Here is a 25023-nt window from a genome sequence, read left to right on the forward strand (position 1 = left end):
AAAAACAAAACCTGTGAATCAGTAATTTTAAAAATAATCAATACAAAACAAATTTTAAAACAGTTAAAAACCCTTAACAATTAAAACATTTAAAAGAGTTTAAAAACCCTGGAAGGCCAGGCCAAACAGATAGGTTTTGAGGGCTCTCCTGAAGGCCAGTAATGAATTCAGATTACGGATTTCTACAGGGAGTGCATTCCACAGCACAGGGGCAGCTACAGAGAAGGCCCCCCTCTGAGTCACCACTAGACATACTGATGGTAACTGGAAGCAGACCGCCTCAGATGACCTTAACGTGCAGTGAGGATCATGCAGAAGAAGGCGCTCGCTAAGTAACCTGGAGTTAAGCCGGAAGCTTAGTATAGTAGTGCTACTGCCCTACCTGCCCCACCCATCCCCCAAACCGAATTTTGTTGTAGTGATTTTGTTGATTCCTTTCTTGCTTAATTTATTCATTTATAAAATATTTACCCCATAAAAATAAAATCAAGGAATTGTACAAAAGAAATCAGATACAAACCTAAAGTCAAAAGCAACACAAACAATTTCACTTAAAACAGCAGCAGATTATGAAACACCCGTAGGCTTGTGGAACTAGAATAGACTGTCCATTTAAATGCAGGCAGTGATGAGGGCCAGGTGGAACCTTTTAGGGAGGTCATTCCACAGCCTGTTTGCCATAAAGCCCTATCTCTCATGCACATTTTGAGCCCTTTCTCATGATCAGTGAGAAGGGCTTGATGGCGGGGAAGGCAGCAGAAGCTTGCCCTCCCTGCAGACAATCTGGCTGCTGGGTCTGGGAAAGTCAGGGTGCATGAGCCATGCACCCAGATGGCCCACTGCTTCCCCCGGCAGCGCGGGGGTTGGGATGCATCATCCTGGCCCCTGAACTCCCACAATGCACCACACGAGTGTGCGGTGCCGTGTGGGGATATCCCCAGTGATGGGCGGACGCCCGTCAGTATTGCAGTGTCGGCTGAAAGCAGCCGACGCTGCCAAACCATCAAATGAGTGGAGCTAACATTGTTTAGAAGGGAAACTTCCTAGGTAGGTTTGCCACCAAGACACCGCTGGGATGGGCTGCAGTAACATCATTGGCACAACTGGTATTTAGAGGCATCTTAGACTGGAGGTGGCCTATAGCCCTCAGACTAGTAGCAATTGATAGACCTGTCCTCCCATGAATTTACCTAAACCTTTCTTAAAGTCATCCATGCTGTTGGCAGTCACCACATCTTGTGGCAAAGAATTCCATAGGTTTGGCTGGCACTCATATTTGTGGTATGATAAATGCAAAGTGCATAAAGACTTTCTTAATCACTATGTAAGAAGGAGTCTGATGGGAGTGTGGGCAAAATATTTAAAAAATGGTTGGAGTGTAAAACTCCACTATTGGTATCCCTGATTGAAGCTTTGGCACATAAAGAGACAAATATGCAGTCTGAATGGGGTACCTATAGGGATTTGTTATGTTTTCAAGAGAGGGCCTGTAAATTAAAAAAATTTAAATGAAGTACAAAATTTGGTTAGTAATTGGTTTCAGTATCATCAGCTAAATGAAATTTACAAAAAGGATCTTAAGGTTAGTTTGTAGATCAAATGTCGAGATTTGAGAAGGAGCTGTGTGAAAATGATGAAAGATTAGTCTCTAAGTTGTTGTTTTTGGAGGAGACAAGAGATGAAGTGGTTAACTATGATAAAATGGGCTCAAGATGCGGGTCATAATATAGATATGGCTGCTTGGGAAAAATTATGGAAAACTGATTTAAAGTTTACTGCATGCTATACTTTAAAAGAAAATTATTATAAGATGATGTATAGGTGGTATCTGACACTGAAAATTTAGCTTTACTATATAAAAATGTTTCAAACAAATGTTGGAAATGTGGACAATGTGAAGGAACTTTTTCCCCATATGTGGTGGTCATGCGGGAAGGCAAAGGCTTTTTGGGATATCATATACAATGAGTTGAAGAAAATTTTTTAAATGACATTTCTTAAGAGGCCAGAATCCTTCCTGCTGGGAATAACTGAAAGAGAGTTCTCCAGAAGAAATTTAACATTTTTAATGTATGCAACTACGGTGGCTAGGATAGTGTATGTGCAGATATGGAAAGACACTAAAATGCCCTCAAAAGAAGACTGATTGATAAAAAAATTTGGAATATGCTGAGATGGCAAAGCTTACAGCACATAAGAGATAAGAATTTGGAATGTTTTAAAGAAGATTGGGAACCATTTTTGCTTTACTTAAAGAACTATTTTTCTAATATCGACTTTTCAGCAGTGTTTGAAATATAGTAATAACAGCAGGTTAGGTTGGGTAAAATCAAGTAGTAGTGTGGAGTGTGTATGTTTTGAATTATTATAGCAATGGTTTATATGTATAGTTAACGTGAATTGCACAGATAGGCAGGAAGTCAATATTTACTTATGTGTAGAAATGAATGTAATTTGAATGTGAAGCTATTGTAAAAGCCAATAAAAATTTTAAATGCAAAAAAAAAAAAAAATAGAATTCCATAGGTTAATTATGTGTTGTGTGAAAAATTATTTTTTGTTGGTCCTAAATATCTTGGCAATCAGTTTCATAGGTTGGTCCCTGGTTCTAGTGTTATGTGAAAGGGAGAAAATGTTCTCTCTATCAGCTTTCTCCACACCGTGCATGATTTTAGAGACCTCTATCATGTTTCCCTCCATCGTCTTTTTTTCTAAACTAACAAGCTCCAGGTGTTGTAGCCTTGCCTCATAAGGAAGTTGCTGTAGCCCCCTGATCATCTTGGTTGCCCTCTTCTGTACTTTCTCCAGTTCTATAATGTCATTTCTGAGGTATGGTGACCAGAACTATACACAGTATTCCAAATGTGGCCACACCATAGTTTTGTATAAGTCCATTATAATATAATATTAGCAGTTTTATTTTCAATTCCCTTTCTAATGATTTCAAATATGAAATTGACCTTTTTCACAACTGCCATAGGAACATAGGAACACAGGAAGCTGCCGCACATTGAACCTACACTTTCAGCAATCTGTCCACCACAACCCCAAGATCCCTCTCCTGGTCAGTCACCAACAGCTCAGACCCCATCAAGCGTATATGTGAATTTTTTGGGGGGAGGGGGAGTTGCCCCAATATACATCACATTACACTTGCTGACATTGATCTGCATTTGCCATTTTGTCACCTACTCCCCCAGTTTGGAGAGATCCTTTGGAGCTCCTCCTCCCTTTCACCCTCCTCATTTAATGGTCCAACTGCCTCCCTGGCAGGTTTCCTGCTTCTGATGTATTTAAATAATTTTTTGTTATTCTCCTTGATGCTTTTAGCTAAATGTTCCTCATCTCTCTTTGCATCCCTTATTGTCTCCTTGCATTTCTTCTCCCAGAGTCTGTGTTCCTTTCTATTATCTTCTTTCCAGTTTCTGAAGGAAGTCTTTCCCCCCTTTATAGTTTCCTTGACTTTACTTGTTAGCCATGCTGGCATCTCCTGGACTTGGTGGTACCGTTCATCTTTTTTTTGTATACATTCTAATTGAGCTTCTACTATTGTGGTTTTAAATAAACTCCATGCATTATGGAGCAAAGTGACTGTCCTTATACTCCCTTGCTGTTTTCCTTTCATTTTAGAGAAGTTTCCTCTTCTGAAGTTCAAAGTGGCTATGTTTAAACTTCCTTGGCAATTCTCTCCTCACTTGTATGCTGAATTTGATCACACTATCGCCATGGTTCCCTAAAGGCTCCACAACACTAACATCTTGCACCAGGTCCTGGGTGCCACTCAGGATTGCCTTCTTTCTGGTTGGTTCCATGACCAACTGTTTTAAGGCACTGTCATTCAGCATATCATGAAATGTGGCCTCTTTGTCATTACTTGAATGTGAATTTACCCAGTCTATGTGTGGGTAGTAAATCACCCATTATTGCAGCTCTGTCTCTTTTTGATGCCTCCCTGATTTCCTTCTGCAACTTCCAGTCAGTGTCAGTGTTTTGTCAGGAGGATGATAGCATGTCCCTTGTAACACATTTCCTTTCAGACCTTGTTATTACCCACAGAGTTTCTGTGGAGGACTCTGGTCTTCCTAGGTTTTCTAACTTGTGTGCACTCTGAGTGCAGCTTGTTCTGGCCATAGGGAACAATATGAAAGTCGAAACATCCAATTGTTCCCCTGGGTAGCTCATGGGAATGCCAAAGTGGGTTGGGTGGTAGGGCAAGATGGGTGCTACCCATCACCCACCCCACAAAAGAAATGGGCAAGCAGGCAACTTTTAACAAATAATTAACCTTCCCCTAAAACCCCCATAGGACCCAAATGAATTGAATTGCCCTCTTGTTATGAATTGCCCTCTTATGAATTGCCCTCTTGCCCATACCTTTTGTGGATTGGGTGGTAGGTAGCACCCATCATGGCCTACCACACTACCCACTTTGGTGCCCCTAGGAGCTACCCATGGGGGACAATGGGATGTTTTGAGTTTCCCCATTGTTCGACCACTGTTTTGACAAAATATTTTGCCCATTTGCATTTTGTTTTGAGCTTGAAACAAAACACAAACCTAGTTTCATGTGCATCCCATCCTATGCTTCCAGAAGTAGCATGTATCCAAACTGCTACAAGGAGGGCAATTCCATCCAAAATGGGCCATACATCAGATCCATAACCAACAATACGGTTGTCTTGTCTGGACTACATCTCTACCATTGTCTAGTATCACAGTTTGGGTCCACAGCCTGTTTCTTTTGTCTATTGTCTCTATTGTTTCTATTGTCTCACCCCTGCTAACTTGGCAAAGAGGCACCTTTTAACATAGTGTTCTCTTTATTTAGCAGGGGGAGAGTAACTGGCCCTATCCACCCCAAGCGCAATACCTTCAATGTCTGTTGCTGGTGTTGATCTTATGTTTCTTTTAGATTGTGAGCCCATCTTATTTATTTATTATTTCTCTGTGTAAACCTCCCTGAGCCATTTTTGGAAGGGCGGTATAGAAATTGAATTATTATTATTATCTTGTTTACACAGTCAGACAGGTGTTATTGACTGGTTTGTTTTATCCAGACATCGAGTCCTTCCCAAGGACCTGGGATGGCTGAATTTTATTGCTAATTGTTATAGATATCGTCGCAGAATATAGGCTGTTCCCAGTAAAGATGCTTTTTGTTATTGGCTGATGGTGATTTCTGTGGCACCTATGGTGTTGAAGTGCTCTTCAAGGTCTTTTGGAACTGCACCCAGGGCGCCATTCATTTTCTTCAACTTTTTCAATTTTATGGTCCCACCAATTTTTGGCTACAGGTAGCTTGTATTTTTTGCAGATGTTCCAGTGTATCATCCCTGCTACCTTGTCATGCCTTTGTTTGTAGTCAGTCTGTGCGATCTTTTTACAACAGCTGATTAGGTGGTCCACTGTTTCATCTGCTTCTTTACAAAGGCGGCACTTGCTGTTTGTTGTTGATTTTTCGACTTTTGCTCTTATTGCATTTGTTCTTAGTGCCTGTTCTTGCGCAGCCAGTATTAAACCCTCTGTTTCTTTCTTCAAGCCATTGCCAGGTCTTGGTGAGGTCTGATTTTCCACTTATATTGTGCAAATATTGACCATGCAGGGGCTTATTTTTCCATTTTTCTGCTCGGTTCTTGACTTGTCATTTCTTGTAGGCCTGCTTTCTTTCATTGGTGTTGAATAGTTTTGCGTTATTGACCATTTGAAGTGCATCTTCTTCACTGTCCTTGATATATTCTTCAAGGCCTCTTTTCTCCTCCTCTACTGTTTGATGGACTTGCAGCATTCCTCTTCCACCTGAGCTGCGAGGGAGGTAGAGCCTATCGACATCACTGTAGGGGTGCAGAGCATGATTGATGGTCACGATTTTCCTGGTCTTACGATCTAGCGTCTCTAGCTCTGCCTGGGTCCAGTCTATTATTCCTGCAGTGTATCTGATAACAGGTATAGCCCAGGTGTTTATGGCTTGTATGGTGTTCCCGCCATTGAGTTTGGACTTGAGGATTTTTCTAACTCTCCTGATGTATTCACTTCCAATTTTTCTTTTAACTTCAGTGTGTGCAATGTTATCAGCCTGGAGAATGCCCAAGTATTTGTAATGTTCTTTCTCTTCCAGGTTCTTGATCTTGCTTCCATTGGGCAGTTCTATTCCTTCTGTTTTTGTTGTTTTCCCTCTGTTCATTATTAATGCAGCACACTTGTCCAGTCCAAACTCCATTGCTATATCGCTACTGAATATACGGACAGTGTTTAGCAGTGATTCAATTTCTGACTGGGACTTTCCATACAACTTCAGATCATCCATGTACAGCAGATGGTTGATTTTACTTGATTTTTAGATGTTTGGTATCCGAGGCCTGTTATTGTTGCTGCACTGTACATTAGTTGGTTTGTTTCTTGCAAATTATTGGTTGTTATTTCTGCATGTGCAGCATTGACATCTTTTAATACCTGAGCAAGTTGTTTTTTGGCAACTGTTTTTAGAGCTGGAAGTCGAACCCTGGTGGTTGTTTGGTTCATGTGCTCAGTTATTTTTTGCTTTAGTTCTTGTTGCTTTTCTGTTAAACGGCATTTGGGTTTTTGAGGTGAAGGCAAAGGGGAGGTTGCCTGGTTTTGATTTTGAAACAGTTCAGCAACAGTGGCATCCTCTATTTCCAACACCTCCTCCACCTGCGCCTGAGCAACTTCTTCAGTTGGTGGTAATTCTTCTTCCATATCTTGAGCCTATATTGCTCTTTGCAGTTCTTCCAGCTCAACTTCTGTGAATACTTTATTTCTTATTATGAATCTTCTCTGGTCTGCTAGCCTTTGTTCTGTTATTTCTGTGTCTGGATGCTTCTCTTTCCAAATTTGGTACATTCTTTTTAAATAACCTCTTCTAGTTGGACTAGACTTGTAATAGCAGGTCATTATTTCCTTGTTGGCATTTTTCATATATATTTTTCGGTTAAGCGACGTTTCTTCCAGTAACTTTGCTGTCTTCAGCCCTGGTTGCTCAACTGAAGATCCTGAGTCCTGTTGCCCACTTGCCACCAGATGTCCAGGGACTCCAGCACCTGGCGCAGTCCTTGTTGACCCGGGCGACGGCCGATCCGGTATAGATTTATTAAAGTTACGTCTCACCATATTGTTGATGGGAGAGATGATGATGATGATGATGATGATGATGATGATGATGATGATTAGTTCTCTTTTTCTTTCTCTCTCCCCCATGTCTGTTTGTGTGGCTCTGTCTATTCACCAATCCAATATTCCTTTTCCTTAACACTTTTTAACCCACCCACCCCCCAAAACCTACCACCTTTAAACCTTATAGCCCTTCCACCATTATTACAGCTGTTCCTTGTCTCCACTCCATCACCCTGTCCCCTTGCTATTGCTTCATCAAGCTCTGTGCTTTACCTTTTCTTTTCCCTGATGTTTCAGTTAGACTGTAACTCCCTGGCCTGGAATGATTTCACATTTGCTTTTTCACAGGAACCAGTATTGGTCAGCGCTAAATATATTAAGTAGTAAACACAGAGTACTGGTCGTTCTTCCATTTGTTCTCCTGCCTTACTTACTGGAGCACCAAGATCTACCCGCCAAAGTCAGTAGCCAAATGATGGCTTATCAGAAGTACACACCAGTTTCTGTATCTTGAAACCTAGTTTGCACATTACAAAAGAGCAGCAAAGAAAGCATGAAGCTCATATTTCAGCTTTACCTTACTTCTACCAGAATGTGCAAAGTTGAGGCTCATGGGTCTCTCCTGGAATCCTGATAAAACCGGATTGAAGTGTGTTTGTGAACTAATGAAGTGCATTAGTTTCAGTCAGTGTAAACTGTGCTGAGTAAGGTGGACCAATAGTCTAACTATACCTTTTAATATAAAAGGCACCTTTCAATGTGGTGATTCTCTTTATTTAGCAGGGGGAGAGTAGCTGGCCCTATCCACCCCCAGCACGGTATCTCCAGTGACTGTTGCTGATGTCTATCTTATATTTCTTTTTAGATTGTGAGCCCTTTGGGGACAGGGATCCATCTTATTTATTTATTATTTCTCTGCGTAAACTGCCTTGAGCCATTTTTGGAAGGGCGGTATAGAAATCGAATAAATAAATAAATAAATAAATAATAGGGCAACTTTAAATAAATAAATAATATATAAGGCAACTTCCTATATGTATGTTGGTGTGATGTTGGTTTAGTGCAAATTAGCCTTCTAGATAAAAAAAGAAAAGGGAGGAAAGGCATATTTATTTCTCCAAACTGATTTAGGTCCAGTGTTCCCTGTAGCAGGGATTTCTAGATGCTGCTGACTGCAATAATTATCATCCTCAGCTGCAGTGAGCTTTGGCTGGGAATTATGGGAATTTTAGTCAGCAACATCTGGGTATCCCTGTTGCAGGGATCACTGCATAGGCCTAGAAGCAGGGGTTGTAATGAATATTACAATGCCATGGATTGTTGTATTTCATTCTTCAGCCACCAAGCAATTACTGATTTAAAAAACACACTATGAACTCCTTAGCTAAGTACCTAACTAAGGGCACATCTAGACAAGCTCTTTGTACTGCCTTCTAGTAGTTGCTTTTCTGCTTTGAGTCACAAGTAGCAGTGCATCACTGTTTCTACGCCAGCATGTTTTTGTGTGTGCATAGGACTACCTAGAAAGCCTTCAGCTTATCAAAAAAGACAGTAGTACTAACAGTCCACACAGGTAGTCATGCAACTGTTCCGTTGTTTTTAAGTCAGAAAAAGTCAATTAATCATTGTGATAACTCAAGTGTGGGGAAAGTACAGGCTGACGACAGAATTCCCCATAAAGAGTGAGTTAACAAAAAGTTGAAAACCGCAAACTAAACACCCCATCTGAAAATGTCACAAATCTTTCTGTACTAGGCAAAATGACTTTCTACTCCATCAGTGTATCCTGGAGCATCCTTCACCCTCTTCCTCCTCACTGTGCTATGAGATGTGGAATATTCCTGCTTTCTGTACTTCTTAGTGAGCCAGCCAGCTTCTGTTTACCCACTTGCACTTGGCATGGATTTGTTGGATTCCTCACTTTACATGTTGCCTGTTCACACTTTGCTTCTGCCTTCAGCATTTATTCAACCTCAACTCGTCCTGAAAAAACAGAAGCATGTGTTCCAAGGGCAAGAGAAGCAATTCACATCCTATCAGCTGACAAAACACAAATGTTACCATCTATCCTGTTAGAATGACTGGCCTTTGAACTCTTCTAAAACTGACTCTTAGATCAAAATTTGGATTAGTAAAATATTTTCTGTGCTTCAACAAAGCTAAGTCAACAGGATAAGACACAATGAGTCATCCCAGTTACGTTGAGATCATACTATGTAAGTCCAGTCATTTAGACTAATAGTCATAGGAACATAGGAAACTGCCAAATACTGAGTCAGACCATTGGTCTATCTAGCTCAGTATTGTCTTCACAGACTGGCAGTGGCTTCTCCAAGGTTGCAGGCAGGAATCTCTCTCAGCCCCAGCTTGGAGAAGCCAGGGAGGGAACTTGAAACCTTCTGCTCTTCCCAGAGCGGCTCCATCCCCTGAAGGGAATATCTTGCAGTGCTCACACATCAAGTCTCCCATTCATATGCAACCAGGGCAGACCCTGCTTAGCTATGGGGACAATTCACGCTTGCTGCCACAAGACCAGATCTCCTCTCCTCTCTTATGTCATAACACATAAAATTGCAGACTGGCTTACATTTCCCAAATACTATAAAATGTTTTGTTTAATTAATCTAATCAAATGTTGAATTTAGTTTTGGTTTTAAACACTGAGGTGATTTTATCACATAACATTTTTTTCCATACAATATCCTCTTAAGCTCTTTGTGCATTAAAGCTCTGGGTTCAGTTAAAGCTGATATATCTGGTATTAAAACTGTCTTGTTCACATACAATTTCATTTTTTAAAAACTTAGGTGAGGAGCAGCGCCGCGTGCTGCCCTCATGTCGGGTGTACTGATGCTGCTCATGGCTTGGCTGAATGGGAAGTAAGTTTAAAAAAAACAAAACATTTATTTTCTTTAAATTTACCCAGGGGGGTCGGGGGAGGGTTGAGGAAAACGGGTGGGGGCAAGCATGCTTACTGGCTTCTGGGAGGTTGTTTGGGGTGGGCGGCAGCGGGTGACCTCCCTAACCCACCCTTTCCACCTAGCCTGAGCCGTGTGTGTTTTAAAACTTTATTTTCTTTAAATTTACGAGGGGGGAGGGTTGAGGAAAACGGGTGGGGCTGGGCGCGGTGTGCTTGCATGAGCTGTGCTGGCTGGCTCTTGTTCATTTTTGGGGCTCAGCGGGGTTGTCTGGGGGTGGTGGCCGGCAGCAGGTGACCTCCCCACCCCCGACAGCAAGAGGTGGTGGTGGCAAAGAGCCTGCCTTCCTCCTAGCTTGAGCGGCGCACCCTGGGCTGGCTGGGGCGGTGAGAGAGAGGTTCTTCTTCGGCTAGGCTGGGGGACTAGGAGGGACGCCATGCAGGCAGACTCTGACTCTCTGGGAGCAGATTTCTGGGCTTGGTGCAGGCAGGCAGCGGCGGCAAGGAAGCTCTCGCGATGCCCGAGGGAGCCGCCCGCACCCGCTGGTAGCTCTCTTTGACTTCCATGCTGAAGGCCACAAATCTGCCTAGCAGCATGGATAACTGCTAAAATAAAAGGCTATCTCAGCCAAAAAGCTATACTCTGTTGTTGTGCAGAAAGCAGGAAAACTAAGATGGCTACTCCATGGCCAAAAGCAAATATCTCCCAAATGGCATTGATACGTCATGCTGGCTGTGTGAGCATTTCCACTATCGAGAAAGCTGTGATTTGATATATGTATGAGACATTCTGATTTTTTAAAATGTCTGAAGATTGGATATTTTTGATTGATTGATTAAGTGCTGTCAAGTTGGTGTCGACTCTTAGTGATAACATAGATAGATTCTCTCCTGAATAATTTGTCTTCAACTTGGCCTTTAAAGTCCCTCTGTGGTGCATTCATTGCTGTTGAAATTGAGTCCATCCACCTTGCTGCTGGTCGTCCTCTTCTTCTCTTTCCTTCAAATTTTCCCAGCATTATGGACTTCTCAAGGGAACTGAGTTTGCACACAATGTGTCCAAAGTATGACAGTTTGAGCCTGGTCATTTGTTCGTTGAGTGAAAATTCTGGATTGATTTGTTCTATGATCCATATTTTGTTTTTCTGTCCATGGGATCTTCAAAAGTCTTCTCCAGCACCAAAGTTTAAAAGCATCAATACTTATTCTATCTTGCTTCTTCAAAGTCCAGCTTTCACGTCCATAGAGTGGCAAGGTAAAAACCATTGTCCAATGATTCTGATCTTTGTAGGTATAGACAAATCACAGCATATACATATTTTTACAACTCTCATATAAAAGAGTGACACAAAGTGGATTTCATTGTAGCAGCCAGCACACTGGCACATAGCAGTTCAAGTCACAGATGGAATGGAATTCAGGCTTCTGGCAGTTCCCTTTTCACACACTTGAACCACCTTCATATTGCTAGAGGAAGTGTTTTGCATTCATAGCCATACTAATAAAATATACCATCACATGGGAGACAGGCATTGAAATAAAATATCAGATTTGTCCTCGGAGAGATGCAACAAGACATTCTTGAATGCATAAGTTAATTTTTATGTTGCTTGAATGTGTTTGTGTTTATATTTTCTCCAAAAACATGGAACAGTTTTTTTGACAGCTGTGAAATCATTATGTTAACAATGGATTTGTAGCTGCCATTCTTTCCTGCTGCTTAAAAGGAGAATCTTGATATAAGACATAGAACCAAAGATCTAGTGGGATTTTAGAGTTGGCAGATGGCTGTACCATTCAGTGGTCCCTCTAATTTTTTTCATCTCTGTGCGGAATGAGTTTTGTCCTGGGCGGCAGTCTCAAGGCAGTGTGCGCGCTCATGCATTCAGAGTGGGACCTTCCTGAGCGGGATCTAAAATGAACTGAGCGGACATCCAAAAACTTGTGAGCATGCACACGAGCGCATGCCTTAGAGGGAACACAGGTCCCATTCCTCTTAAGTTTGTTGTTGCACACTATAAACCAGGTCTGCACAACTCAAATACCTCAGTGGGCCAGAACCAACTATAACATGGTGTGTGGGGGCAGAGGTCAATTTTCACCATATCAATTATTTAAAAAAATAAAATAAAATTGAATAAAAGACAAAGGCATAGAAATGAAACTAGTAAAATTTAATTCTGGAATAATAAAACAGTGGCTTAACAATTTTCAGTCCCTGTATTTTGCACTGTAAGACCATATACTGGAACCAGAACCAAGGGGAGTATTCTGCCTGTATTATTTATGCACAATGACCATTCAAGTTAAACATTTGTAACCATACCCTGTTGCACATCTGTGTTTACTGCTTAAAAATTAATGTCAAAGGGGCATCTAACGTCATAAGTGTTCCATGTGCCTCACAACAAACATCCACATTCTTGGGAGGTTCAGCCCACTGAGCCAGTTACCAATTCATCTGCATATTTACATAGGTACATACAGATTTACATCTGCGTTGATACAGGAGGTCAAGAATTCTAACATAGAACTTTAAAGTTGACCTGCTGGCCCAAAGGGTTAGTAACTGTGTCTGTCAGTATTAATATGATATAGTGCTTGGAACTTGCCACTGCTGGTATGTCTGGTGTTATCCTTGTTGTTGCTGTCCTGAGGATATCTTTCAAGTTCAGATCAGTGAGAGGGGAAGACATTGAAGACTTATTAAGTTTCATCAGTGAGAAAATCTGCGCACAGACATAGGTGCTCCCAAACTGAAGCAATTTTCAGTGCCTCCCTAACACTGAATTCTTTCTTATCAAGCAGTTTGTAAAAATCAAGAGGGGTTGTTTCTCTTTCTTTGTGCCATGTTTTTGAAGCTGGAAAGTACTGCAAATCAATGAGCTGCAGTAGGGATGTGCAAACCGGTCTGGAGTCAAACCGAACCACCCCCTGTTCAGTCTAGCCCCGGACCGAACCCACCCACCCCTGACTGTTCAGGGGGGTTGCAAATTTTTATATATATTTCGTATCCCCTTCGGGAATGGTCCTCGAGGCGGTGGGGAGCCCCACAGAGGTTCCCTCTCCCCCGCTGGCCTCTATTATCACTCAGTTCTTCAGCCCGTTCGGGCCTCCGTAGCTTGGCATGGCAGTCATTTTGGACACCACCGCACATGCACAAATGGCCTCTGTGAGGCTGGCATGACCCTCCAAATTACGGAGGTTACTCAGTTAATTACTCAGTTAAGCTGAGATGCTTCCTATGAAACTGTCCTCTGCTGACAAGCGCCTTGTTACTGCACAGCCGGGTTGTGGGTTGGGCTGCAGTTTACGAGGTGCTATGGTTTTGAGGTGTTTCATGGAGTGCTGGAGAAGGAGCAAGATCTTGAAAAGTTTGATGGCTTATTCGGATGCCAGCAGACTCCCAAGTGGCGACACCGCCCAGGGGAAGCTTCCCCCCGCTCCCCCGCCAGCAGTTCCTTCTTCTCAATTCTCCCTATTGCGGGAGGGGGAAGGGGGCAAGTTACTGAGAAGGTAGCCTTCCAAGCTGCTGCTGCTCTGCCTCTGTGTGAAGCAGATTAGCCCCTTTGGATGGACTTGGTGAAGCATCGTGCCAAGGAAAATGGCTCAGTGTTTGCTTATGAAAAACCATGTAACCAGAAAAGTGGGTGGGGTGGTGGAAATCATGGTAACAAAATAGCATCAACTTCTGGAGCCATTGGCCAAGCAATTCTTTTGCTGACTGGCGTGATGGTCTCGAAGCATCCCCACCTCAAGCTCCCTCGCATGTCCCCCCAAATCCTTGAGAGATCAACAATAGGGCAAGAAGAGACATGTGGGGAGGGGCATAGGTCCTCTTCCCTCCCACCCCGCCATTTCTTTCATGAGTCCCTAACACTTTTAAGCTTATGAAGTAGCATTTGCTTGGGGGGTGGGATAATAATACCTTGTCAATAATGGAGTCGTTTCTGCTCTGCTCATCCTCAGCTAGATGCGCACAAGTGGCTGAAGCTTCTCGGAGAGCACGTCCTTTTGGACTCCATAGAATTTACTTCTGAGTAAACATGCAGAGAGTAGAGTAGCGAAGTCTTTGGGGATTCAAAGCTGCCAGCCCAAACCCCTGGAAGTGTTTACCTGGAGATCAGCTCCATTCAAATTAACGGGTCTTACCTCCTAGTAACTGTGATTCAGCAGATAATTTAAGCTAATTCGGCTTCTAAATTAATTCAGAAGCTGAACAGTAATGGGGTTTAGGACTAAGAGGTGCCCACTGGATTGTGGATCTGGCTGCCTTTCCTCTGAAAACTTTGGGGATTCTCAGTTGTGAGACTTCTCAGTTTTGGGCTGCATTGAGTGTGCTTGGGGTCCCAACCTGTTTGGAGAAAACGGAGAGGGAAGGAGGGCCACAGGTCAGCATCTCTCTCCTCCAATTCCCATCTATTGCCACCCCTTTCAATATAACTCTACTGAAAGGAGTTTGTTTAGAAAACTTTCCCCTAACAAGTGCTGGGAACAATGCAGATCCTCCGCATGGTCTTGTTAGGTCTCCCCCAAGCGTTCAACAATGTGAGCTTTGATGTGCTCTGGAGTTCACTCAGTAGGAGATTAAAGGATGATGCAGTGCATTATTCTTTGCCAAAGGTGTAAAGAGCTAAGCTAAACAGGCAGCCAGAAGCGCCAGATACAGCTCTCCACCGAGCAAATCCATTGGATTTCCTTCATATTCTCCTTTCCACTTGCCAGCACAACTAGTTTTCGACCTGGGGGAAGATCTTCATGTCACAAAAACAGCATCATCGGCAGTTCTCTCTCAAAGCCTAAACTGGCTACTGGGTTGTTCCTGACCAACAGAATCATCTCTCCCTCTCTCTCTCGGGTTTTTGGCACACCCACTTCCCTCCTCACCTGCAATTCATTTTCCTCTGAAAAAATAAATTTACCTTGGCTTTTTTTAAAAAAAAAATGTTATGTAGAGAGCAAGATTTAAAATCAACCTAATTGTGTGTATCTGGAAGCAAATCCTAGTGATTTCAGTGCAATTTTCTTCCATGGACCATCTTTAGGATGAAGCGTCAGCTGTCTGGAAGACATTAAATGCATTTACTCAAAAGTAAATGCCACTTACATCAACGAGACCTGATTCCACATACATACCTGATTCCACATAACCAGTTATACCAGGCCTTGCAGAGGCCATTTGTGCATGTGCGGTGGTGCCCAAAATGGCCGCCATGCTGAGGCCAAAGAACCAGCCGAACCAGACGGGGGTGTGTGTGTGAGAATGGAGGCTGGCAGGGGGAGGGGGAACCTCCGCAGACACACACACACACACACACACACACACACACACACACACACACCCTGCCACAGCCTCGAGGACCATCCCTGAAGGAGATAAGGTTAAAAAAATATTAAGTTTTTTTTAAAAATTCACGAACCCGCCCCCCCCGGACTGGACTGAACCTGGGGGTTCGAGGGGGTGCCGAACCGAAGTGGTCTCGTCAGGTTGGAGTCCAGTCCGGACTCAAACCAAACCGGGCCAGCCGGTTCCGTGTACATCCCTAAGCTGCAGTTGGATGTCAGGGTTTTACTTTTTATCAGCTTCGACTGAAAATGGATCCTGAAACAACTCAATTATATGTTCCTCTTCTTGGATATCAGTAAATCTTCTAGCAAATGCCAGCTGGAATTCCTACAGGCAGACTACTTATTGACTGCTCTTTTGTCCTTCTGGTTTCACCAGTTGGAAACTGTGCTGCACGTGTTGGAAAGTGTGCCAGTTCTCCCTTGACCAGCTGTGAAGCAAACGGTGCTAGCTGTGGCCATGCATGGATCATATGTCCACAAGCTTCTGTGTGCAGTAGCGTGTCTAGGTAATTTTGGTGCCTGGACCGCCCCCACCACATGTCACGATCTTGCAACAATCTATTCCAACTTCTCAGGCGCGCTGGAGCACCTTGCAGTTCTCAAGGGCTGCTGGGCCAATGGAAAGGCCTAGTGGCCGCTCCACCCACCCCCACCACCACCAGGGGCGGGGGAGGCCTGCTCAGCTCACCCGCCCCCCTCCGGCTACAAACATGATGGCTAAAATCACAGAAAAGATCAGAGGTTCAGCGGGGCAGTGGCAGGGCAGCAGGGTGGTGCCAGGAGGCCCCCCGCTACATTTGGAGGGGGGGCAGATCTTGGAGGCCATGGACTGGGGCCCTGAGGTCTGGAGGCATGAGCGCCTCTGCCTAGGTGATTCCAGAGTTTTGGTTCAATAGCAGCTGCACAGTATTCTTTATATCACAGCTTTCATCCACTGCAACAGAGTTATACTCAAACCCGAGCGCCACGTTCTTTTGAGCAAGGAAGCTGGTGGGCAATTTCTCAAAAGTGCTGTCACACATTTTGTTGAAGTAGGAAACAAATTGTATCGAAAAAAGGTTCCTACAATATGTGTTTACTTTTATATTAGTACTGGCAATTCGGTAAATGCTTTCAAATCACTGACAAAGGTCTGTTTCACATGGTCTGCTGTGAATCGTGAGTCTCAAGGGGCTGAGGAAATGTCTGCTTCAATTGAGCACATGGATGTTTTTCTATTTTTTTTGTTTAACTGCATTGCAGTTTTTAGTGCATTGATAGTGCAGGTGAAAATTTAGGAGTAGAATGTCTAGCTCAGTCTAGTACTGGGGTGGGGCCCAGAGGCAACCTGGGTCAGTAGACATTGCTTGCATAGCTAGGGAATGGAGCTCACAAAATATGCTCTTTTTAGATAATGTGCAAAATTATTGCATTTACGTATTAGTCTCCTCCTATCAAGCAAGAACATCCACACAGGTCAGGTCTCCTAGATCAACACAATCCCAAACTACAACTGTGCCTCTTATCTACAGAGCCAGAGGAGCAGATCCCACACCAAGCATTTAAGTCCTCCCGTTACTGAATTCCTCCCCTTACGTAAACCCAATAATCCATATCCAGTCCTGGTGACCTAATTGCTCATTGGAAGGGAAATGTTTACAGGAAAATAAATGCAATTTTTTTTTAGCTTATTGAAAATATGTTGAGTTTATTTGAGTTTATTTATTAGATGTCTGATTTCTAAGAGATCTGCAAAGAAAAGAAGGGCAGTACCCGGAGATGTGCGTGAAACATGATTTGGAAACTGAATCGTGGCACATTCCCTTAAAATGGAGGAATCACATATCCTCTCTTATACGGAGGAGAGCAGGTCGTCCTCTGCTTGCCACCACTTCCGTAATCATTGCGCTCCCCCCAGCAATGATAGTGCATCAACAGAGCATCTTCCAGCTGTCCCCATGTGAGGCCAGCACACACATGACCTCTGAGCATGCACAACGGCCATTTGCGTGGTCAGCATGGCATGCACAGAAGCCATGTGCATGCCGGCATGTGCAGAGGCCATGTGTGTGTCGAGGTTTTACAAGGGCAGCTGGGAGACTCCCCACCAGTGCACGATCATAGCTGGGGGAGTGCTACAATTATGGAAGTGGCAGCAGGCAGAGGAGGAGCAGGTGTGGACCTGCTCTCCTCCGTGTTAAAGGAAATGTGTGATTTCTCAGTTTTATAGGGATGTGCCATGATTTGGTTTCCAAATTGAATTTCGTGCACATCCCCAGCAGTACCAAAAGGAAAGAAGAACCAAAGATGCAGTGGTGGCGGCAGCTTTTTCTCTGGGCTGGGGGCAGGGCAGAGGGAAGGGAGACATGTGTAGGTGGGCTAGTAGTAGTCAGGTCCAACCCTAAGTTAAAAAGAAGTGAATCATCAGTTCATGGTTTTCTCCACCTGTAAAGCTTACTTATCTCAATCAAAATCTCCATCATTCACATTAGCATTTGACAGCTGGCTATTTAGTGCTAATTTAGTGCTAAATTCACCCCTTGGTTGGCTGTGAGTAAAGGATTTCTGCCCTTTGACTGGTTTATGGTTGGTGTCAATGTGGAAAGTAGCTATACCTTCTCACTCTAAGGTCAAAATGTCTCTTCCCCTCAGTATCTCCACCCCCTCTTCTATCAGCATTGCCTCCATTTCTCCTCCTCCTCCTTGCACTCGGCCCTCTAACCCTATGCAGGAATAGGCTAAGAGGATCAACTGAAGTGGGGGAAAGGGGTTGAATTGAGTGCCTATTTGCAATTCACACTGTGTATTTGGGCATACACAGAGCCCCCTAGTTTCCTTTCTTCTCACAAATATGCACATGCATACTCTTTAAAATTATTATTAAAAAATCAAACCCTATCCCTTCCTTCCTCATAATAGATACATTTATGTGATAGGTCCTTGGGCTGCAATCGTATGCACACAGCAGTTATTTGGGAGTATGCTTCAATGAGTTCATTAAGGCTTTACTTGGAATAAAGTGTATAGAATTGGCTGCAGTTCTATTCCACATTTACTTGAAAGACTCCTTTATCAGATTTGAAAATTAAGCCATATAAATCATAAACCTGTCAAAAGAACTCACGCTGATGATCCCTCCTTTCAGTACCACTACCACTCACACACCCCAAAAGTGAAACAAAATAACCAACCAAGAGGAAACAAAAACTGGCATAAGGACTATAGAGAGATGGAGCTACTTGATTATTTTGCACTGGCCTGGTTTCCAAGCTGTACCTGTTTAGATTACCTATGAAGGTTGACTCAAGGTTGACTCAGCCTTCCATCCTTCCGAGGTCGGTAAAATGAGTACCCAGAATGTTGGGGGGCAATATGCTAAATCATTGTAAACCACTTAGAGAGCTTCCAGCTCTAGAGCGGTATATAAATGTAAGTGCTATTGCTATGAAGAGAACACAATAATCTCAGAATTCTTAAAATATAAAAACCTATTTCTTCATTTATAGTGGGCAGTCAACCAACAACCACAGGGTTAATGTTGCATCAGGTCATTTTCCCTGATTCACAGACTGTAGCCCTGAGCCAGACCCAATCTGTTAACAAGATGGGTGGATCTACAGTGGTCCCCAGGAACTACTGGGAAGAAGAAGTGTGTGCCTAGAGGAGAGATAAGCCATGGAGTTTTGTAAGGCTCTCTCAGGGTGAGTTATTCAGAGCTCCAGGGAATGCAGGGGTTGGCTTCACCAAGGTTCTGGTGAGTTCCAAGGAAGGAGTAGAAGCCTAGACTTGAGGGTGCTGTAGCCAGAGTTAGGGTAAAAAAGTTTTAGTAAGAATTAAATTAGAAACATTGTTTTATTTTTCAATGTGTGTGTTCATACTCAGGTATCTGCTTTGTAACTGTCCAATTTCAACATCAGCCTGGTGATTTATTAAGTTAAGGACCACCTGAGGACATCTGGCATTAGGAAAACTATTGTGACCACCAAGAAGCCAGCTATGCTTGAAAACCTAAATTTGCTTATTTTGTACAAAACCAATAAATTGGTTTCTTTGTTTAAAAAGTTATCTCTGAGTGGATGACTGGCTCTGGAAGAAGGGGAGACTCCCTAGTTTACATGCGCCAAAAGGACCGCGAAGCCCTAGTGTGTGTGTGTGTGTGGAACCAAGATTTTATATTGCCTGCTTGCAATTTAAAGAGGAGACTGAAGGCTTACTGCCCACTTTCAGTCAGATAACCCTGCTAAAAAGGGGGTGGTTGGTGGCAATGGGACAATCTACCAGGGTTCCTTGTGTAATGAATTTTGGAGCTAGGCAGCCCATGGAGTGCTTGTGAGAGGTGACTCAGCTAAATTCCTCTCACATGAGTTTGGCCTGGTTTGTTACAGCAATAAAGACACACACATTTCAAACAGGATAAGTTTGAGGTTGTCCATTTAGTAATTTTAGTTAAAATGCCTTGTTTTATTTGGAAGCTATAAGTTATAACCCTCCTCCCTCTCTTTCGTCCTCAGGAGAGGTGAGAGAGAAAGACAGAGATAAAGGAGCTAGCATGAGGCTTTGCTTAAAGTCCCAGAAGAAGAGGGAAGAAGGGGGCCAGAGCTGCTTGCTTGTTTGTAAAAGAACTACAGTACCCAGAGGAAGTGCCAGTCCACCATATCCCCCACTTTCCCCCTCATTCTATAGATTTCTGAATTTTGCCAAGATGTGAAAATGCTAGTGGCATTTTTAAAAAGGAAAAGAAAAGAGCTCCCAGCAAATGCTGAGGAAATCCAATGCCTCCTGAGGTCTTGGTAAGGGTGCTGAGTGAGGAGGAAAGGGCTGTCTTCCTGCTGGAGAAAGATATCCAGGGCCCCTACCTGTTCTGAACCCCATTTGTTTGCAGACCGAGTGCTCCCATTTTGCACACAAATCTCCAGAGAGTCTGCTTAGCATACCTAGAAGGACCCCCAGAAAGGGGTTCTGATTCTTTTGGTCAGAATAGGTGCCTGTAGCACTTATTCTGATTGGTTGCGGGCTGGGCTAGCCCCTAACTACCCTTGGGGGGGGGGAGAAAAAAGGTACATCCTGATTGGTGCTGGGACACTAAATATGCAATTTGGTTAGTGACTAAGTATTATTTCATTTGTGGGCAAAAGATCCCACTGATCCCACTAAGAGGGGGGAAATGGTTTTTACAAAGGAATTAAAAAAAAAAAAAAGACCAAGAGCTAGTGCCATCTACTGGCAAGAAGTGAAAATGAAAAAGCTACATTCAAACAAGAGAGAGACACAGAGAATGGAAGAGATGGCATGTTCGGTGAGAGAATAGGGGGCTGACAAGGAGGAGGAATTGGGCAATGTCCTCTCTGCCCCAAATGAGGAGCCACCTCTGCAATGATGCAAATTCAGTATGTAACTATGAGCTACTGAAATTAAACTAAAGAATAATACTTGCATATTTATCAAAAGAGGTCAGATATCCAAAGATCTCTTCAGTATATTACCATCATTTTAATGTACCTATTGTCCTGTGAATGGCATTTTTACTCAAAATTACTAATGTGTACAGACTGACAATAAAAGAGCATTCTGATTATCATGGTGGAAGACCCTTCTTGCTTTTGCCTGCCTTATGGAAAAGTTTCACCAGTTCCAATGTGTCATTTTTGTAGTAGTAGTCAATGAAGCCATTACCAGAAGCCATTACCAGTATAGCAAGGGTGTATCTGTAGCTACATTAAAATTACTCCAAGCAGTCAGCAAGTCCCACATTCAAAATGGACCCTAGAGTAAAATTTTACAGTTGCAAAATGCTGTCTTTGAGAAGCCATGTGCTAAAGGAAAAATGAGAGCAGCATACAAACCTTTTGGAGGTGGTGGTGGCTTTTGTGAAGATCATATCCTTCTTCTTGAGAGAAAACAATCTTGGCATAGACTCATTGGTCAGAACTGTAGATGTTTTAAAGAGATTTTAAAAAACACACAACAAAACCCCCATAGTATTTAACTGCCAGCTCTCAGCAATTAAAGCATTATTATTTATTCATGCACACAAATTACTAGCTCTAAAAATTTCCAGGAAACACATTTATTACAATATTCTAAACTTGATCTTGAAATTGAGTAAATTTTTCATTATGTTTCTTCCATCCTAAACCTAAACCATAAATCTTGAGAATACATATGTGCCATTGGATTAATATATATAAAATGAAGGCCATACAGTAGGGATGTGCAAAACTGGTCCGGTGGTTCGGTTTGGGGGATTGGGATCGAACTGAACACACACACCCAGTTCCATCCAGACCGGAACCGAACTGCCGGACAGGTCCGTGATTTTTTAAAAAGAAAAATTAAATTAATGCTAAATACCTGTAGCCCCTTCGGGGGGCTTGCTGTAGGCCATGTGGGGTCCATGTGGGTTCCCCCTCCCCCCCTGGCCTCCCTCATCGCCGCGGCTGAGTAAATGTAGTATTTTTGGACCTTTCAGGCCTCCATAAAGGCGAGTGGTGGCCATTTTGGCCACTGCAGCACATGTGTAAATGCCCTCTGCAAGGCCTGGCCTGGCCTATGGCCTTGCAGAGGGCATTTGCGCATGCGCAGCTGTTGCCAAAATGGCCGAAAATCACCTTTATGGAGACCCAAAACAGCCAAAAATACTACATTTACCCAGCCGCGGTGGTGATGAGGGAGGCCAGCGGGGGGAGAGGGAACCCTTGCAGGACACACACACACCCCATGGCCTACAGCAAGCCCCCCAAAGGGGTTACAGGTATTTAGCATTAATTTTTTTAAAAATAAAAAAATTGCAGACCCGAACCTGACCGGGGGGGGCGGGTTCGATGGGGGCCGGACCAAACTGGCTTGGTTCAATTCGAGGCCGGCAAGATGGTTCCGTGCACACCCCTACCATACAGGTGAACCTCTCCATTCGCTGATCCAACATCCGCAGTTCCACGTATCTGTGGTCAGGTAATTGACACCTAATCCTGACATACATGGAAAACAAAGGGTTATGTTCCACATATCCATTGTGTTGGGGTGGCCAGAAATGACCTCCAAGGTAATTTCCAGCCACCATTTTGGGAAAAGGAGTCATTTCATGGCTCATTTTTTCTTTATATATAAAAAATTCCCAACAACTTCTCACAGGCAAATGGGGGATTGGGAACTTTGGGGGAGTATTCCTGGACAGCTGGAAATTCGCAGCTCATGGTAGTGCACTTTATTTCCCTTTTTGCTGTTTCTCACCAATTTGGGGTGATTTTTCTGGTCTCCAGCCCAGAAAGTCCCCCTCCCACCACCACCACTTCCCATGGACTTAATGCCCCGTTATCCGTGGTTTCATTACCCACGGAAATCTGCAGGAACGGAACCCCCCTCAGATAATGGGGTCCACTTGTATTTGGGCTGTTTTGAGATTCACCTCAAATTGAGACCAGCTATTTGTTTTGGTCATGTTTCATCTTTCAGTAGCATTTGATACTTTGCTGCTTGCTGGAAGACGATATAGCTGTGACAGGGATGGTGATTTGAGCCATACCCACATTACTAGACTCTGTTAGTAGTGATAGCCAGTTACATCACTCTCAAGAGATCTTCCAGTTGTACAATGGACAATATCCTCCAAGCGAATCATTGCCTTAAAGGTGATCAGGCAGTGGGTCCTTGTTAAGGATAGCTCAACATGCCAAGTCAAATATGCCAAATTGGGCTGCAGAGAGAGATCTGAGCAATTGTAAGTCAAGAAAATTGTGTGTGTGTGCGTGCACACATGCATGCACACACATACGCATGCACACACACACATACCCCGGTGCAGGTGTGTGTGTGTAAGTAAGTAAGTGAAAGAAAGATAAGGAAATGGGGAAGGGAAGAGCCAGACAGATATTTTAGGGTGTTGAACATGTGTGAATAGGGCATATATTTTTCTGGGGAGAGGGGGGTGTTGATAATTTTATAAGCTTGCAGTGGAATAAAATACCTGTCTAATTTCACTCTTGCAGACTGCAAAGCTGAGAATCAAGCATTTTCTCCTTTTCTCACCCAAAAGGCATGATTTTGTGGTCTGATCTTATATGCTTGTATCAAAATAAGATTTTGAAAAATGGAACACAGGAAATTATTTTAAAACCTGTTTCCCCTGCCCCCGTCCTTGAATTGCTTGTTTATCTTTAAATAATAATAATAATAATAATAATAATAATAATGATGATGATGATGATGATTGATGATGATAAACAAACTGTAGTAGCTTCCTTATTGAGATTACAACTGTTCTTCAAAAGTATACTGTCTCTGAACATGGAGCATCTTCATAGCCATCATGACTAAGAACCCCTCTTCTCCTGTGAATGTGTCTAATGCTCTTTTAAAACTATCTAAACTGTGCTAAGTAGGGTTATATGTCCTTTTTGGGTGGGCCTGTCAGTAAGGGGATTATTAAAATGTTATGCTTAGAACTTACATTTCTTTGAGGAAAGTGAAATGAAATGTTTGAAAGTCAGACCATTGATTTATTCAGTTCAGTACTTTCTGCACTGGCTGGCAGTGTCTCTCCAGGATTTCAGACAGGGCTGGGATCGCCCTTCTTGAAGATGTCTCTTGTGTTTCTCAGCTGGTTCTATGGCTCTGTGCAATGGAGACATCAAGGACTCCATTGGGGGAAAGAGCTGGTCTTGTAGTAGTAAGCATGACTTGTCCTCTTTGCTAAGCAGTGTCCACCTTGGTTTGTGTTTGGGTGGATGACTGTGTGACAATCATAAGATATTTCCTTTTGCGCATGGGGCCATAGCTCAATGGAAGAGTATCTGCATGCTTGCATGCAGAAAATCCCAGGTTCAATCCCTGGCATCTCCAGGCAGGACTAGGAGAGACTCCTTCCTGAAACTTTGGAGAATTGCTGCCAGTCAATATAGAGATGACTGAGCTAGATAGACCAATGGTATGACTTGGTATAAGGCAGCTTCCTATGTTCCTAAGGGCAGTATGTGGTGAATAACCACATCAGGTTCAAGCTCTGTAGGATTAGGAAACTATCCTTGTAGCAGATTCCGCCAAATCACTGAATCTATCTAAGTGGTGTGGGTGGGTCGACATGGCTGTGGAACATGAATGTCAGAGTGGATGTGACTGTGGGAGCAGAAAAAGGGGGGTTGCACAAAAAGCACCCCCCCAAAAAAAATTCCAGTGGCACCATAATATACCACCAAAAAAAATAAAAAAGAGGGAACCCATCTTCAATTCTTCCACACAGGCCCATTCAGAGCTTGTTAGGCCATGGGACTCTGTCCTGAGCGGAGTCTATCTTATGATTTAATCATCATGGACTTATCATCAGTGGTAAAATATGCTATATGTGCTGGTGGTGGAGGAAATAGTTTTTATTTGTTCTTATTTAAATATAGTTAATCCATTATCCAATCTCCCCCTTCATTTTGACTCATTTTAGGATACAGTCACTAGTCGTTGTTTTGTAATATTCTTTCTCTCATTTTATGTTTCTTCAGGTCTGAACCCGGAAAAGCGTAAAATAAAAATTGTTGTGGAATAAATGTCAAGTCTGTCACAGTTGTATTTAGATTGGCCTGTTCCAAGTTATCAGAGACTACACTTATTCCCTTTTCTGGCTTTTTAAAGATTAAGATGCAATAGGAGAATGGAAAGAGACA

The 25023-nt window shown here is 43.1% G+C and overlaps 1 protein-coding gene and 1 long non-coding RNA gene across 8 annotated transcripts in view; one reads left to right on the plus strand and one right to left on the minus strand.

Annotated features, from left to right (window-relative positions):
- The window catches only part of TRPM3 (transient receptor potential cation channel subfamily M member 3), a 598368-nt gene that overhangs the window by 98411 nt on the left and 474934 nt on the right, over positions 1–25023 (plus strand). The window lies entirely within an intron of this gene.
- LOC128343024 (uncharacterized) overlaps positions 8705–25023 on the minus strand; it is a 37994-nt gene continuing 21675 nt past the window's right edge. Inside the window, exon 2 of the long non-coding RNA XR_008315316.1 lies at positions 8705–9111. This is a non-coding gene — a long non-coding RNA (uncharacterized LOC128343024). The remainder of the gene's footprint in view (positions 9112–25023) is intronic.

This window comes from Hemicordylus capensis, chromosome 2, assembly GCF_027244095.1.
Source record: "Hemicordylus capensis ecotype Gifberg chromosome 2, rHemCap1.1.pri, whole genome shotgun sequence".
Lineage (NCBI taxonomy): Eukaryota > Metazoa > Chordata > Lepidosauria > Squamata > Cordylidae > Hemicordylus > Hemicordylus capensis.